Genomic DNA, 14662 nt, shown 5'->3' on the forward strand with positions numbered 1-14662 from the left:
TGACTTCAAATTGTGATCACCAGCTATGAGGAGGAATGTTTCTAAATCAGAGAGTGAAAAGGCTACATTTGTATCCCAGAACAGAGGGAACTGGGTGTGGTTGTTAGCCTCACCCACACCATGCAGGACTCTCTGTACCCCAGAAGTGCAGCTGCAAAGAGAGAGGCTACATGATGAGAGTGGTGCTCTTTGGAAAGGGGGGCTGAAGGGGATGTAGGGAAAGGGCAAGGACTGTGAGACGACTCAGTGTGTAAGGCTTTGTTCTCAGAGCTAAGGAAGGAGAGAGGGACCAGTGTAGCCCGTGAGCCAGCTTCATGCCTGAGTGGGAGTCTTTATCTCAAAAATGAGGTACAAGCTCCTGAGGAGTGACATCTGTGATTGTCCTCTGGCCTCTACACACATGCCCTACCCACACAAACACCTCCTCTACACAAGGAGACACACACACACACACACACACACGAGAATACACACATGCAAGAGAAAAGAAGAGAGGAAAAAGGCCAAGCCAGGACTCTGGGGGTTCTAGCTACAGAAAACTCCCCCAGGGGAGGGCAGGGGACTCTCAGGTATAAATATCAACAAAGATTTTTGTCTTACACAAGGGTCTATGATTTTTCACACTTTGCTGCTGGCCAAGGTTTGCTTCGAGGGGAGAGGCATGCAAAGCTTTTCAGGTGCAAGAGTTTCCATTGGGAGGAGACACCATCTTCCAGTCTCCGTGGACTGGGCCCAAATCTGCCCCATGTTTTTCTCATTCTCCTTTGAAACTGTTTAACTAATTTTCTTTTATTGTTCTTTCTTTGGTGTATGGGTGTGTGTGCACGCATGCGTGCGCAAGGCACACCAGTATATACTTATGTGTGTGTATGTACATTTGTGTGTGCACACACACATGCATGCCTGTGTGTACTTGTGTGTATGTACATTTGTGTGTGCACATAGGCATGCATGCTTGCATCCACGAGTATGCACACATGTGAAAGTCAAGGGTCAGCAACTCAGTAGCTTGCTGCCAGAAGACCCGGACTTTTTACTTGGGTTTTGGGATCAAACCCATGTCCTCATGCTTACAATACAAGCATTCCCCCAAGTGAGCCATCTCCCGAGCTGCCAAAGGAATTTTTCACAACTCTTTAAGATACCAGGAATTTAAAAACTATCTCCTGTCCATCACGGAGCAAGGTCCTAACTCTTCCCTGAAGACAGAGGACAGCTCTTCAGGTTTCTGAAAGATACTGGGGCCTTCCTGGTTATCCATGAAACAAATAGACCTCCCCTAGGGAATAATACAGAGGCCAGAGGCTACAGCACTATCTGACTTTCATGTGCAGGGAGGGGCAGCGGTAGGGTTCAACAGTAGCAGCTATTGGAGGGGTGAACTGACGTTTGCAATGAAATTTTCCACATGTGTGTAGCTATAATTCACGACACCACTTGGCAGATGAAAGGTTTGAAGCACAGAGAGATTGAAACATCCATCCACCATCACACCCATGTAGCAGACAGACCAGAATTTGAGCCCAGTGCTTTTAAAATGTGGTTTAATATACATTAGTTATACATAACAATGCGTCCATTCTGACATTTGCATACATGCACAGTGTATGTGATCACTCCCGATACCACTTCCTTCCCTCTCCCTCTATTGATTTCTATCCTCTGTCCAACCAGTCCCATTTTTATGTCTTCTTCTTTCTTTCTTTTCTTCCTATTTTAAAATGAGTCAATGAGCTTCATTTGGGTTACTTACACATGCACAAGTGAGGGGTCATTTGCCAGAGTAGGCACCACCCAGTGTCTGTACCACTGGGAGAAAAATCTTTCCTCCTTTCACATCAGTCGTTCACTGGATGTGAATCCTCAAGAGGTGTCTAGCAGCATGAGCACCTCTGTCCTGCATGGTAGGGCATCACAATCCCAGGATTTTTATAGCTCTAGTATGGCTACTCTAAGCTTAAGACTACCAGAGCCGCACTCCTCTGGAAGATACCATTCCACAGCACTCCAGCCCATTCTCTGGCCCCTTCCTTCCATTCTGATCTTTTCTACAATGTTCCCCAGGCTTCTCAGAGAGTAATAGAGCATTTGAATCATTGATAGGAGCATTTAAAGACGTTAATGACAGTGGTGAGGTGAATCCATAGCTTTGCTGGCAAGGAGAAGCCTGGCCAATCGTTTGAACCCAGTGGGTTTCATGAAGTAGATAGATCAGAAGGAAAGGTGGTACCAGTCATCCAGTGGGTCCATAATCCCCCATTGTATCGCCACAGCTGAGAAGCTGGTTCAAGTGAGCCCCAAGAGATTCCAGCATGTTCCAGAGTGGAACTTGGGTACATGTGAGTGAGCATGCTATTAGGACAAAGAGAATCTCTGCAGCATTGCTTTAGCTTGCAGTGGTACCTTTACTGGTGTTGTCCATTGATCAGCATCTTTATTGGGGCTGTCTATTGATCAATATCTAGCTTTGTTCTAGGTTCCATGGCTGGGGCGGGAATGTGGTACTCGCTCTTTCATTTTATGTTCTGGACCGGGTCTTTCTATGTAGCACAAGCTGAGTTCAGTCTTGTAGTTCTCATGCCTCCATCTCCTAGTCCTTGTATAGTAGACATGCACTACCATGTCTGTCTCACATGGGATGCTATCACTATGAGGTACCCAGTTTCTAACACACTGGTCACAAGGTAGGTGCTTGGTGCCCTATTGATTGCTTCATGGCTGTATGAGGTTGTAAGCAAAGAGTGTGAAGAGAAGAGGGTGTATTTTCCAGGTATAGAGAACTGCATGCACTAACACAGGGATAAAGGAAGATCTGATCTTCCACACAACAGCACTTCTGCAAAGACTTGCATTTCAGTACCACCAGGAGACATTGGTGCAGGCTCGATCAGAAAAGCCTTCCCGCTCCCACCACGTGCGACCATCCCCTCGTCCCAAGAACAACCCTCCAGCCCAGCAATTGTTTGCATCCTTTAAAGCAGCCAACAGGACAAAAACAAATCACTTCTCCTTAGTAAGAGATGTGATCTTCTTGGGGGACCGAGTAGCAGGTCCCTGGACTCCAGTGAAGATACCAGAACAGGCAGCAGGAAGAGTACAAAGTTAGCATGCTGTTCCTGAGAGAGATCACAACCAGCTCTGAGTTTGCACAGTCTGGGGATCTGAGAAACACCATGCTCCTGGGAGAATCTGACAATGCTGGGGCCTGTTTGAGAGGAGCATAGGATGCCAGAGAAAAATGGGGTCCCAATAATCACTACTTTGGGGCCACAGGATCCCTGCCTCCTCTGTTCCTACCAGTCACAAACTCAAGCGAAGACTCTTATTGGCATTAGGAGAAACTGAGGTACACATTTATTGAGTCTCACATCTCAGCATCGAGTAAGCCGCACTGGTCTTCCTTGTCTCTGCTTATATTCCTCTGAGATTTTCTCGTGCCTGTCCTACCCCTCCATTGTCATTAATTTAGATAGGCTTCAACTGTCACTCTTGAGACCACATCAGGATGCAGTTGCCTGATGTCTTTGCCATTGTCCTTTTATAGGCCATCTTGTCCTCTATAGATAGTCATGTCTATCTAGATCTGGCAATGATGTGTTATAATCTGAGGACGAAATGCAAAGTCATGATGCCTCCTTTCTGTCTCAGTGCCTTTGTTCCAATGACGGTTTGTATAGATGTGCCTTCACAGGTGTGCTAACCAGTATGGTGGGCTACCTACTGCTTATGACCATTACATTTAAACTGAAAATAGCAGAAATTCTCATGGCCTCAGTCATAGCAGCCCAATGCCAAGTGTTTGATTCCCAGGTGTTTGATGTCAAGGTAAGTGTAGAGCACCCACCAGCCTGACTAAGATCAGTGCTTCCCATTCTTGATCTGTTGTTTGCCACACACCAGGAGCCCTACTTTTGTGTGTGTGTGTGTGTGTGTGTGTGTCCTTATCCTCTGTGAGTCTTCTCAGTACATCATACCTTTGTGCTTTTGCTCAGGATTCACCTCTACTTCCAACTTGGCCCACCAGAGCCCAGATCCAAGAGTCTAATTTTTTGGGGCTTCAATCACATAGGGGAGGCTTCTTTGATTTGTCATCTAGAAGTGGCATGTCCTGCCTCACTATTATCCTAGTCTTTGGCACTCCCTTTCTTGCTTCTAATTCTCCATCTTAGTCATGGGTGTCTATGTGAGGCTCAATGGATGGTGTCAAATGAATCATTGATGTTCATTGTGTTCAGATATAAACTATAAGTACTGACAAGTACATTATTATTAGCCTGCTGTGTATTCATTCTAGAAGCATATTTACAGTGTTTGTAACACTTACAATAGACCTATCAAGGAGTATTCCCATTTCATAGATGAATAAGCAGAGACTCAGAAACATTCACTATCCATTTCCATATTTATAGCTGGCAAATGGTACAACCAGAATGGGAACTAAAGCTCCAATTGCTTCAAGCCTCGTATTCCCTTGTATAGTGCTGAGGAGTGTCTTTGCAGCAATGTTTCTTCATTTTGTTGTGTATCTGTGCTGGGTGGAAGGCCTTCATTAATTCTTTCTCCCACTTTTACTCACTCTCTCCCATTACAAGCCCATAGTCTGGCATGTCTTTCTACTACACAGGAACCTTTCACCATCTAGAAAATGTTCTAAGATACTGCCTTCCCAGCCTATTCTTAAACCTGTAGAGATGGTATTTTAGATGTGGAGAGAGGACTCAAAAGAGGACACCCCCATGAACCTGGACCTTGGCCTTCCAGCCTCCATTACAGTGAGGATGATTTCTGTTGTTGAAGCTGCCAGTCTGTGGGACCTTGGTACAACAACCTTAGCAAATTAATGCATCCCCATAGGAGTCTTCCAGAGTGTTCCAGATCTCTCCATTGGGAATTCTAGGCCCCCACAACAGTGGTCACTGGATCCCTAGACTCCTGTTGGAATCCTTGGAGATTATTTATTGCTTGTGTGAGGTGTATATAGGGATGAATGCTGTATTTGGGGGAAAAGCTCTATGATAAAAAATACAGGCAAAATCTGCACATTTGTGTGTGTGGTATACACATGTACATGTGTCATGTGTATGACTGTGTTTGTATACAGGTATGCATGGGCATGAATACATATGACTGTGGAGGTCAGAAATCAATGTCAAGTGACTTCCCGTGTCTCTGTCACCCTCTACCTTATTTTCTGAGACAAGATCTCTGACAGAACATGGAGCTTGTAGTTGTAGCTAGACTGGCTGCCAGCAAGTCCCAGGGGTCTTTCTCTCTCTGCTTCCCCAGTGTTCAGTCACATGTGTGCACTGTGGGCTGCCACACCTGGCATTTTACGTGGATGCCTGGGGTAGGACACAAGTCCTTGTGCTCGATGACAAGCACATCACAGAGCCATCGCCCCAGTCCCCACTCAGCTTTGTTTGGAAGAAGATCCCCAGTGTCAGGATGTACCATGATAGTCTCCACGCTGCTCTGTACTTCTTCCTGCAATGCTTGTCTTCTGCCTACCCCACTGCTAGACATAGTCTCTCCATCGCTCCCCACTCTTGCCTTCACTGGAGAGCCATGCCTGACACCCCTTGTCTTCCTGATGCTCACACGGCATCAGAACATGTACCCGCTGTCTGTGTTTATTTGCAAGAGGAAATACTTATTGAACACACTCACTGGCTATTTCTTCTTTTCACTTAGTCCATAAAATGCCTACTCTCATTTAAACAGAAGTAAATGGAAGGTAAGAGGGTAGGAAGGAGGTAGGGAGGAACCCAGCAGGCAAAACTGTCCATGTCAGCAGTCAAAGAAGCCCTCAGGAGTCTCAAGGGACAGGAGTGACCCTGCTTGCACTTGCTGGAGCCAGTACCCTCTCTCCTTGCTGATCGAGACTGGTAGAGGCAGCATGCACCTCTAAAGCCAGACATATGTCACCTTTGGGCAAAAGATGAGCTAATAGAATTGAGATGAGCGTAATTGGCAGAAGGTCAGCGAGGGAGCCCTGTGCGTCTGGAGCTTCCTGAAAGGCCGGCCTGTTTCCTGTTCCCTTGTCTGGCGATTAGTATGCAGGTAAGGCGGACCAGCCTCTGCAGAGTAATTGGATCATTCGGAGATCGGCGGTGCCTGGTGTATGTACAAAGCCTCAGCAGTGATTAGATCCTGCCCGCTCCTCTCAGCAAGCCTTGAAATTCTCCCCACTGTGAAAAACTAATTTTCTGTGGGAATTTATTAAATAAGAAATCTGCAAGCCACTTTACCTTGTAAGTCCAGCTGGCAGAATACAAAGACACCCCTGGACTTTGATGCCTGTTTCCAACAGAGCCTTCTCCATCACTTGGGGACAGGTGTTTAGGAGCAGGCTTTGTTTCAGGATGAGTGTGTGTTTCTCAGTGTCCTAAGAGGACAAGAAATCACTTTCCCCAAAAGCCACCAAGAGATAAAAATTGAGACAAGCAGGGTGCTGGGTTTCAGGCAATGAATTTGAACCATGGGTATGGCCTCTTTTCCACTGTTTAGATTATATTTCCCCAAACCCTAATGTTGATGTCCTAAACCCTGTATCTCAGAACATGGTTCTTCTTGGACACAGGATCTTTAAGGCAGTGATTAAGGCATAATACTGTCCTAAAGAATGTCTATTCCAATTTGAGTGGTGTTGTTATATTGAGACACTGGAGCATAGATACATAGGGAAGGGGAGCATGGGGACACACCAGGGACAAACAGTGCCTGCTGCCATAGAGAGTTCTCAAGAGAAACCACCACATTGACCCCTGGTCTTGGACTTCCAGGCTCAGTTATGATGAGAAAGTCATTTCTTTTGTTAAAGTCACTAGTCTGTGAGACTTTGTCACTGCAACTCCGGCGAATAATAACACTTTCCCCTGGCCTCTTCCAAAGCATTCCAGAACTCTCCACTGAGAATCCATCTTTCTCTCTGCTGACACAACAGAAGGTGTCTTCTATAGCCACTCATACGCTGGTAGATGTAACTTTGCCTTGGGACATGATTAGCAAACCCCATGACAGGAAGGATACTGACACCAAATACAAGCCTATTTTGGCCACGGATGGAGGTGGTGGCCACCTACAAGATCTGCTGCTTCTCTGTCTTACCTGGTACCTCGTGTCTAACTTGTGTTGACCTTGAAAGATGAGTTATAGGGTAAATCATGTCCACTTAGTGTTCCCATGTTGAACTGTCCCCAGTGCCTCTCATGTTAACCTCATTTAGAATTAGGGTCATTGAAAATACAATTGCATGAGGTCATACTAGAACAGGGAAGGCCCCTAATCCAATCTGACTGCCTTCCCTGTGTAGAGGGAAATTTGTTCAAGATGAACACATGAGGAGAAGTCTGCATGGAATGAAGGCAGGAGTCAGGGAAATACTCCTATAAGGAAAGCCATAGATGGCCAACAAAGCACCAGAGGGTTGGGAGAGGCAGGGGAAAGGCTTCCAACATGGCCCTTCCTACACCCTGGCCTTGTACTCTCAACATCCAGAACTCACAGGTGATGAGGTTCTCTGTGAACCTTGGATGATGGATTTACTGGTGGGGCACTTGCATGTTCAAGTTTCTGGCACCTGTATAAAAATGGGATGGTGTTGCACAAGTTTGCATTCCCACCAGCAATGGATGAGTGTACCCCTTTCTCCACAACCCCTCCAGCAAAGGCTATCATTGGTGTTTTTTATTTTAGACATTCTGACAGGTGTAAGATGGTATCTTAAAGTTGTCTTGATTTGCATTTCCCTGATCGCTAAGGAAGCGGTTTCAACCTACCCCTGGACCCAGCAATACCACTCTTGGGAATATACCCAAGAGAGGCCTTATCATACAACAAAAGTATTTGTTCTACTATGTTCATAGCAGCATTGTTTGTAATAGCCAGAACCTGGAAACAACCTAGATGCCCTTCAATGGAAGAATGGATGAAGAAAGTATGGAATATATACATATTAGAGTACTACTCAGCAGTAAAAAACAAGGACTTCTTGAATTTTGCATACAAATGGATGGAAATAGAAAACACTATACTGAGTGAGGTAAGCCAGACCCAAAAAAAAGGAACATGGGATGTACTCACTCATATTTGGTTTCTAGCCATAAGCAAAGGACATTGAGCCTATTAATTAGTGATCCTAGAGAAGCTAAATAAGGAGAACCCAAAGAAAAACATATAGGCATCCTCCTGAATATTAACCTTCATCAGGCGATGAAAGGAGACAGAGACAGAGACCCACATAGGAGCACCGACAGAAATCTCAGGTCCAAATCAGGAGCAGAAGGAGAGAGAGCACGAGCAAGGAACTCAGGACCGCGAGGGGTGCACCCACACACTGAGACAACGGGGATGTTCTATCAGGAACTCACCAAGGCCAGCTGGCCTGTATCTGAAAAAGCCTGGGTAAAACCAGACTCGCTGAACATAGTGGACAATGAGGACTACTGAGAACTCAAGAACATTGGCAATGGGTTTTTGATCCTACTGCATAAACTGGCTTTGTAGGAGCCTAGGCAGTTTGGATGCTCACCTTACTAGACCTGGATGGAGGTGGGTGGTCCTTGGACTTCCCACAGGGCAGGGAAACTTGATTGCTCTTTGGGCTGACGAGGGAGGGGGACTTGATTGGGGAAGGGGGGGAAATGGGAGGCGGTGGCAAGGAAGAGTCAGAAATCTTTAATAAATAAATAAAAAGTTTAAAAAAAATGGGATGGTGTATGCAGAGAGGGCAGATTCCTGGGCTCTCTGGCCACTCAGTCTAATCTACTGGGTGAGTTTCCAGATCCTAGTGAGACCCTCTCTCAAAAATATGTTGGGCAGCATCTAAAGAATGACATTCAAGATTGACATTTGGCCTCCATAGGAACATATCTACATCGGCACACATGCATGTGTGTATATGTTCACTCAGGCACATGTACACTATTCCTGTTGTATATTTGTACTCAAGTTTACAGTACTGTGTTACATCACCCAGCCCATTTGATACACAGAAACAAACCCCACGGAGAAGTCAACTGTTAGACATGACAAAGGAGAACGCTGTGCTAGGGGATGGGCTGCCTTAAATCCCCAGTCCTTGTCAGTAGCTCTACATACTTGCACATCTCATGCTGCGGTAGGGCATCTTCTGTGCCTGGAGTGTGGTTGATGAGCCACACCTCCATCTGGTTGGTGGCATCCCTGGAGACTACCTACCCACCTCTGTGTACCCTTGCCTTTGTCTAAGGATAATCAGACTGATGGGTCAGCTACAGGAGGTGGCTGCACAGGCGATTCACTCACAGAAAGCAGAGCCCAGGTTGGGTAAAATCTCACCCCTGAATAAGCTGACCGAGAGTCACCATCTCCAGCCACTCGTGTGTTTCCCTAAAAAACAACTTAAGGTCACTGGTCATTCTCTAGGGGTCATGGAGCCTTTCTATGCATCAGCTTAGGATAAGTCACCGAATGAAAGGGAAGTGGAGTCGGAAGTGTACAGGTTCTTGCTGTTGGTCCTGCAGGTGAAGTTCCAGCTAGCATCGAATAGGAAAGGTACAGTTTCCCATCATCTGCCATCATGCTCCCGCAGCTCACTGTAGCATTCACTAGTACCAATACCATCTCAAGGAGAAAACAGTCTTCTTCACGCCATGGCCAACTCAGTCATTTTTCTCCATCCCACTGTTGTCAGTAGGACAAGAGATTGCCAGGAATCTCTTGGACCAGGCTATGAGGCACCTCTTCCAGGCACCCCAAGAGAACAGGTGGAGTGTGAAGAAAGAATCAGGATACCTAGATGGTGGGTAAGAGGGAGGAAATTGACTTGGTTAAGTCAGGGCCTACCCATTGAAAGGAAGAGTCCAGGGTGGTTATTTATCTCTCCTATGATGCCCTGCCCTTGTATTTTCCACTGGAGTGCTATCATCCCAGCTTTAAGAAATTAGAATCTATCCTTCTGCCTGGGAATGTCTCGTTTGGGGGGCCAATTCATTCCCCATGCGCAGTAAGGGCTAGAAGTGCTAACTTGTGGAATCTCCAGAAATGTAGAGGATGACATTGTGAAAGCACCCAGTGCAGGGGTCATCCTGACACTGGCCGCCAATGTGCCCCAATGGATCAAGTTACAGTTATATCCTCCAGTGGTAATTTCCTATTCATGTGAATCGTGTCCTCACTCCCTTTGCCGACTTGCGACCATTTCCAGGGCTCAGTCCTTGAAGTTGGGTCTCTGCCTTAGCACCTGGTTAGAGAGAACAAAAGCTGTCACAGTCAGCTGTGTGAGAGCTAGGGTTGTTGGCGGAAGGCAGCCCACCTACAGATGGATCTTCTTAGCCCATCGTCTGGATCATCCTATCCCCCGAAGCCTCCATTTAGACTCTGCTGTCTGCTCTCAGCCCTGGAAGAATTCCCTCTGCACTGCATCCAGCAATCCCAGAGGAAGTGGATGGTCACTGCGTAATCATGGGTGATTTGCTGCAAGGAAGGGGGTCCCTGTTGTCATCTATTACACCACAGTCTGTCTTTAGAGACCTCTGAATGCTGCAATAAGCACAACTTCCCTTGGTCACTGTCCCTGCCTCCCTCTCTCCACCCGATCAGTGCAAGGCTGAGTGCATTCTTAGTTTCTCTCCAGGATGAGGGCCTCAGAGCAAAAACGCAAGCTGGAGCATGGAGAGCCCTTGATTTCACTGCCAGTGCACCCTGAACTAGTGCTGGCCTCCAGTGAGGAATTCTGGGTGAGGGACTGAGGTGTCGATCTGCTTGTGCACTGTAAATACGGAATAACTTAGCCTCAATGTTTTCCTCTCCCTGGATAGCAGGCATGGAGAGAATGGCTGAGGTGGTGTTTTAATGAAACAAAGCATGCCTATTTCCAGAAACACTGCTTAGCATATAGTGAGTGCATGAAAGCATCCACAGTTATAAAACTTAATTTTAATCTTTTATTGGACTTAAATTCACCTAGGGGATACACCTCTAGGCGTATCTGGGAGGGTGTTTCCACAGAGGTTTATCTAAGGAGACAAGGCCTACCTTGAATGTGGGCAGAGCCATGTCATGTTCCAGACTCGGTAGAAGGGAAAATGGAGGATGCCAACTGAGCACCTGCCATCCTCACTCTTGGCTTCCTGATTGTGGCTGCAATGTGACCTTACGCTTATGTGCAAGTGCAATGTGACCAGCTGCCTTATGCTCCTGCTGCTCTTCCTCCCCCCACCACAGTGCACTGTATCCTGTGTACCACAAGTTAAAATGAACCCTTCCTCCCTTACATTGCTTTTTTCCGGGTATTTGATCAGAGCAGAAAAAAAATCAACTAGGAAGGTAGTGGTTTTCTCTATATTCCACTGATGCACACATGTAGAACACACAGCCTCCCAGAGACATCTGGCAGGGAAACAGCTTCTCTGTCACCATACACTCCACATCCTTGATACCCCAGCTCCTTCCATCCGACCCCAGATCCCCATGTCACAAATGTGTGGGAAAATGATGCCTGTCACACTGAGTAACTTTCAGGACAAAGTCGTCTATCTGCTTGTGACCTGTGGTTCCTATAGAATTTAGTGGGTATCTGGCAAGATGTCAGCCTCGACCCAGATAAAAGTATAATTATTTCCTATTTGCTTGCTGGGGTTTTCAAATCAGTGAGGTAATTTAAGCATGACTCTTGGAGGCTTACAAAGAGATGTTATGATTAGTTTTATCTTCTTTGTTAAGGAAAAATAATTACAGTGAAATAATTAGAGGCGGCAGAGTTGACATGAGATTAGGCGAGCTGGCTTGGCAATGAACGTGACGTACTAACGAGGAAAGGAAGTACAAAGGGAAGGGTCCATGGGGGACAGGCAAACAGATTGTCCAATTCTGGCCTGGGGGACCAAAAGCAGAAGGGACACTGGACATGCAGCCTAGAGCGATGGCCATCCTTATAAAGGACTTTACCCACCTGGGAGCAGTTATCTCCCCAATATCAGAAGACCTAAGGGCAAGGTCAGAGATTAGCATTATAGACTTGCCATGTTATAGATTAGCATTACAGATTGTGCCATGCTATAGATTAGCATTATAGACTGTGCAATGCTATAGATTAGCATTACAGATTGTGCCATGCTATAGATTAGCATTAAAGACCTTAGACAAGCACCTTGACATTTCAGAGTCACATCCAATATTTCTGTGTGACGCTGGCTTCTCTTCCTTTTTTTTAGAAATCAGTTTCATGGAGGTAGAATAAGAGTTCCATGAGAGACCTTATTTAACAGGTTTCCACATACAGAGGCATGGCACCATCTTGTTAATCTCACAAATGATGATATTTATTTATTATAAATATATAAAAATTTTATTACATTTCATTTAGTGTGTATGTGTGTGTGGTGTGTCCATGTGTGCTATGGCATGCATAAGGAGGTCAGAGGGTAGCCTGAGGGAGTCAGTTCTCTTTTTCCACCATGTCATTCACCGAATTGAACTCAGGCTATCAGGCCAGTCTCAAGAGCCTTTACTCCTTGAGCTGCGCCCCTGGCCCTTGATTATTTTTCTGCACTCCCTGGCTCTTAAGTGTGATGAGGTTAGATTTTATAAAAATATGGTACCAGGTTTCTGTTAAAAAAAAAAAAAGAGCAAAAATATGGATACCGTGACTGTTAGCCTCAACTCCAGGGGTTCTGCCCGTGAGCTTTGTTAGTATCCCAATAAAGGATCAATTTGCACTAACATGGTATTCGAGTGTGCCATGTGCCACACCCCACACTTGGCATGCCTGTACACCCACACTGAAAGGGGATAGGTAGATGCCACCATCAACTCGCTCTTCCCTTGAAGGAAAAAAAAAATCACAGAAGCATCCCTCCCCTCAGGCACCACACAGCTTACAAGGACCAAAACAATGTTCCAATGAATCTCTGGTTCATGGATGGAAATATGAAGACGTACCTTTAATGAGGTCATTTGGAGTTATCCAAACTGTTCAGTGATGATGGCCAAGAACAAAACCATGAAAGAGGCTGAGAAAAATTTAGAACAATTTTTGCATTTTGTGTCAGCCATCCATTCCTGTAAAGTATCTTCCTGCAATTGTTAGTCACATGTAACAAATGATCCCACAGCAAATTGGGCCAGAAGGATGGGTCAATGGGTAAAGACATATGCCAGCAAGTCTGATGAGCTAAATTTGATTCATGGAACCTACTTGGTGGAAGGAGAAAACCGACTCCGTCAATTTGCCCTCTTACCCACACATATATACCCGTACCCATACACACACATATACAAGCATACACACATGTGCATGCACACACACAGGAATTTTAAGATAATAAAAACAAAAATTTATTTATTTTCTTGAAAGTTATGTTGTGAGTTGAGACTGAGGAGATGGGTTAGTCAGAGCCCCTAGATAATTTCTCCTGTACATCCAGCCTGTAGTCTCACCTAAGTGCTGAGATAAAATTCTAGAATGTACCTCTAGGTTCAGCCCATCACTGATGGCAGAAGTGATTATAAACTCCTTCAGCTGCTTGTTGTCCAGCCTCAGTGTTTTACCAGGGGCTGTCTAGAGACTGCTTGAGCATTCTCACAACATAGGAGAGGGAGGGAGGGAGGGAGGGAGGGAGAGAGAGAGAGAGAGAGAGAGAGAGAGAGAGAGAGAGAGAGAGAGAATATCACTATGTCCAAGTTGAAAGGTAGTCTTTTAATAACCTGATGTAAGTGATTATCTTCATGTTTCTTTCTGTTCATACAGAGATGTCTCAGGTGTGATCACTGGAAGGAAGGGACATGGAGAACAACCAAGATATTTTTTCCTGCCCATTCTCTTTGCTCCTTCTATGCATCTCCATGGCAGATAGTTTTTTCTTAAATCTTCTAAAAAGTTCCTGATGCTGAAGGCAAGATGCTAAGGGATTTTCTTGTGTCTTTTCCTCTCATCTATTTTCCCATGGTTTACGGATTGTCTAGATCATGAGTTTGTTTGTTGACTCCATTGGTATTTTAACTTTCTCAAGATGGCTAGTGCACACCAGAGACTAAAAAGCACCTAACACTTGTGTCTCACTTGTATTTTGATTTGCATGCATAGCCTGCCTGTATGCAGGTACACTCATCTATGTTTGCTAGGGGTTGACATTACAGATTTTCCTCTAACCACCTCTACCTTATTTTTCAGTGTAGAGTGTGGCAATGAACCAGAATGTCATTGTTACAGCTAGGATGACTGCCAGTGGGTCTCTGCCATCCCCAAGCTGAGGTCACTGATACATTCTGCCCCACTGACATTTACTTGAGTGCTGGGGATCTGAGCCCAGGTCCTCATGCTTGTGAAATAGGTCCTTTACCATCTTCTCAGCTTGCACTTGTGTCTTAAACAATGCTTGTTCATCTATGCCACAAGCAACACATTGCCTACTTACCCACTGACTCTAAGAAGACAGAGGCAATGAGTTCCCTGAAGGCATGGTGCCCACATATCAGAGGAGGAAGACTGGCCACAGAAAGCAAATAAACATAATTTAGTGTGTAGTAAGTATTATAAAGGGATCTAAATCGCTATCAGGGAAATTGGGGTTTTTAGAAGACAATGTGATACATGACCACCCTGAGCCAAACAGATTGTCATTACATTAAAATCCATGATGTCAGCATTGGTAATGCTGCTCCACAGAGTGGTTCAACGCAC

Source organism: Alexandromys fortis, unplaced genomic scaffold (genome assembly GCF_014885135.2).
Source record: "Alexandromys fortis isolate MF-2015 unplaced genomic scaffold, M_Fortis_MF-2015_v1.1 scaffold_29, whole genome shotgun sequence".
NCBI lineage: Eukaryota > Metazoa > Chordata > Mammalia > Rodentia > Cricetidae > Alexandromys > Alexandromys fortis.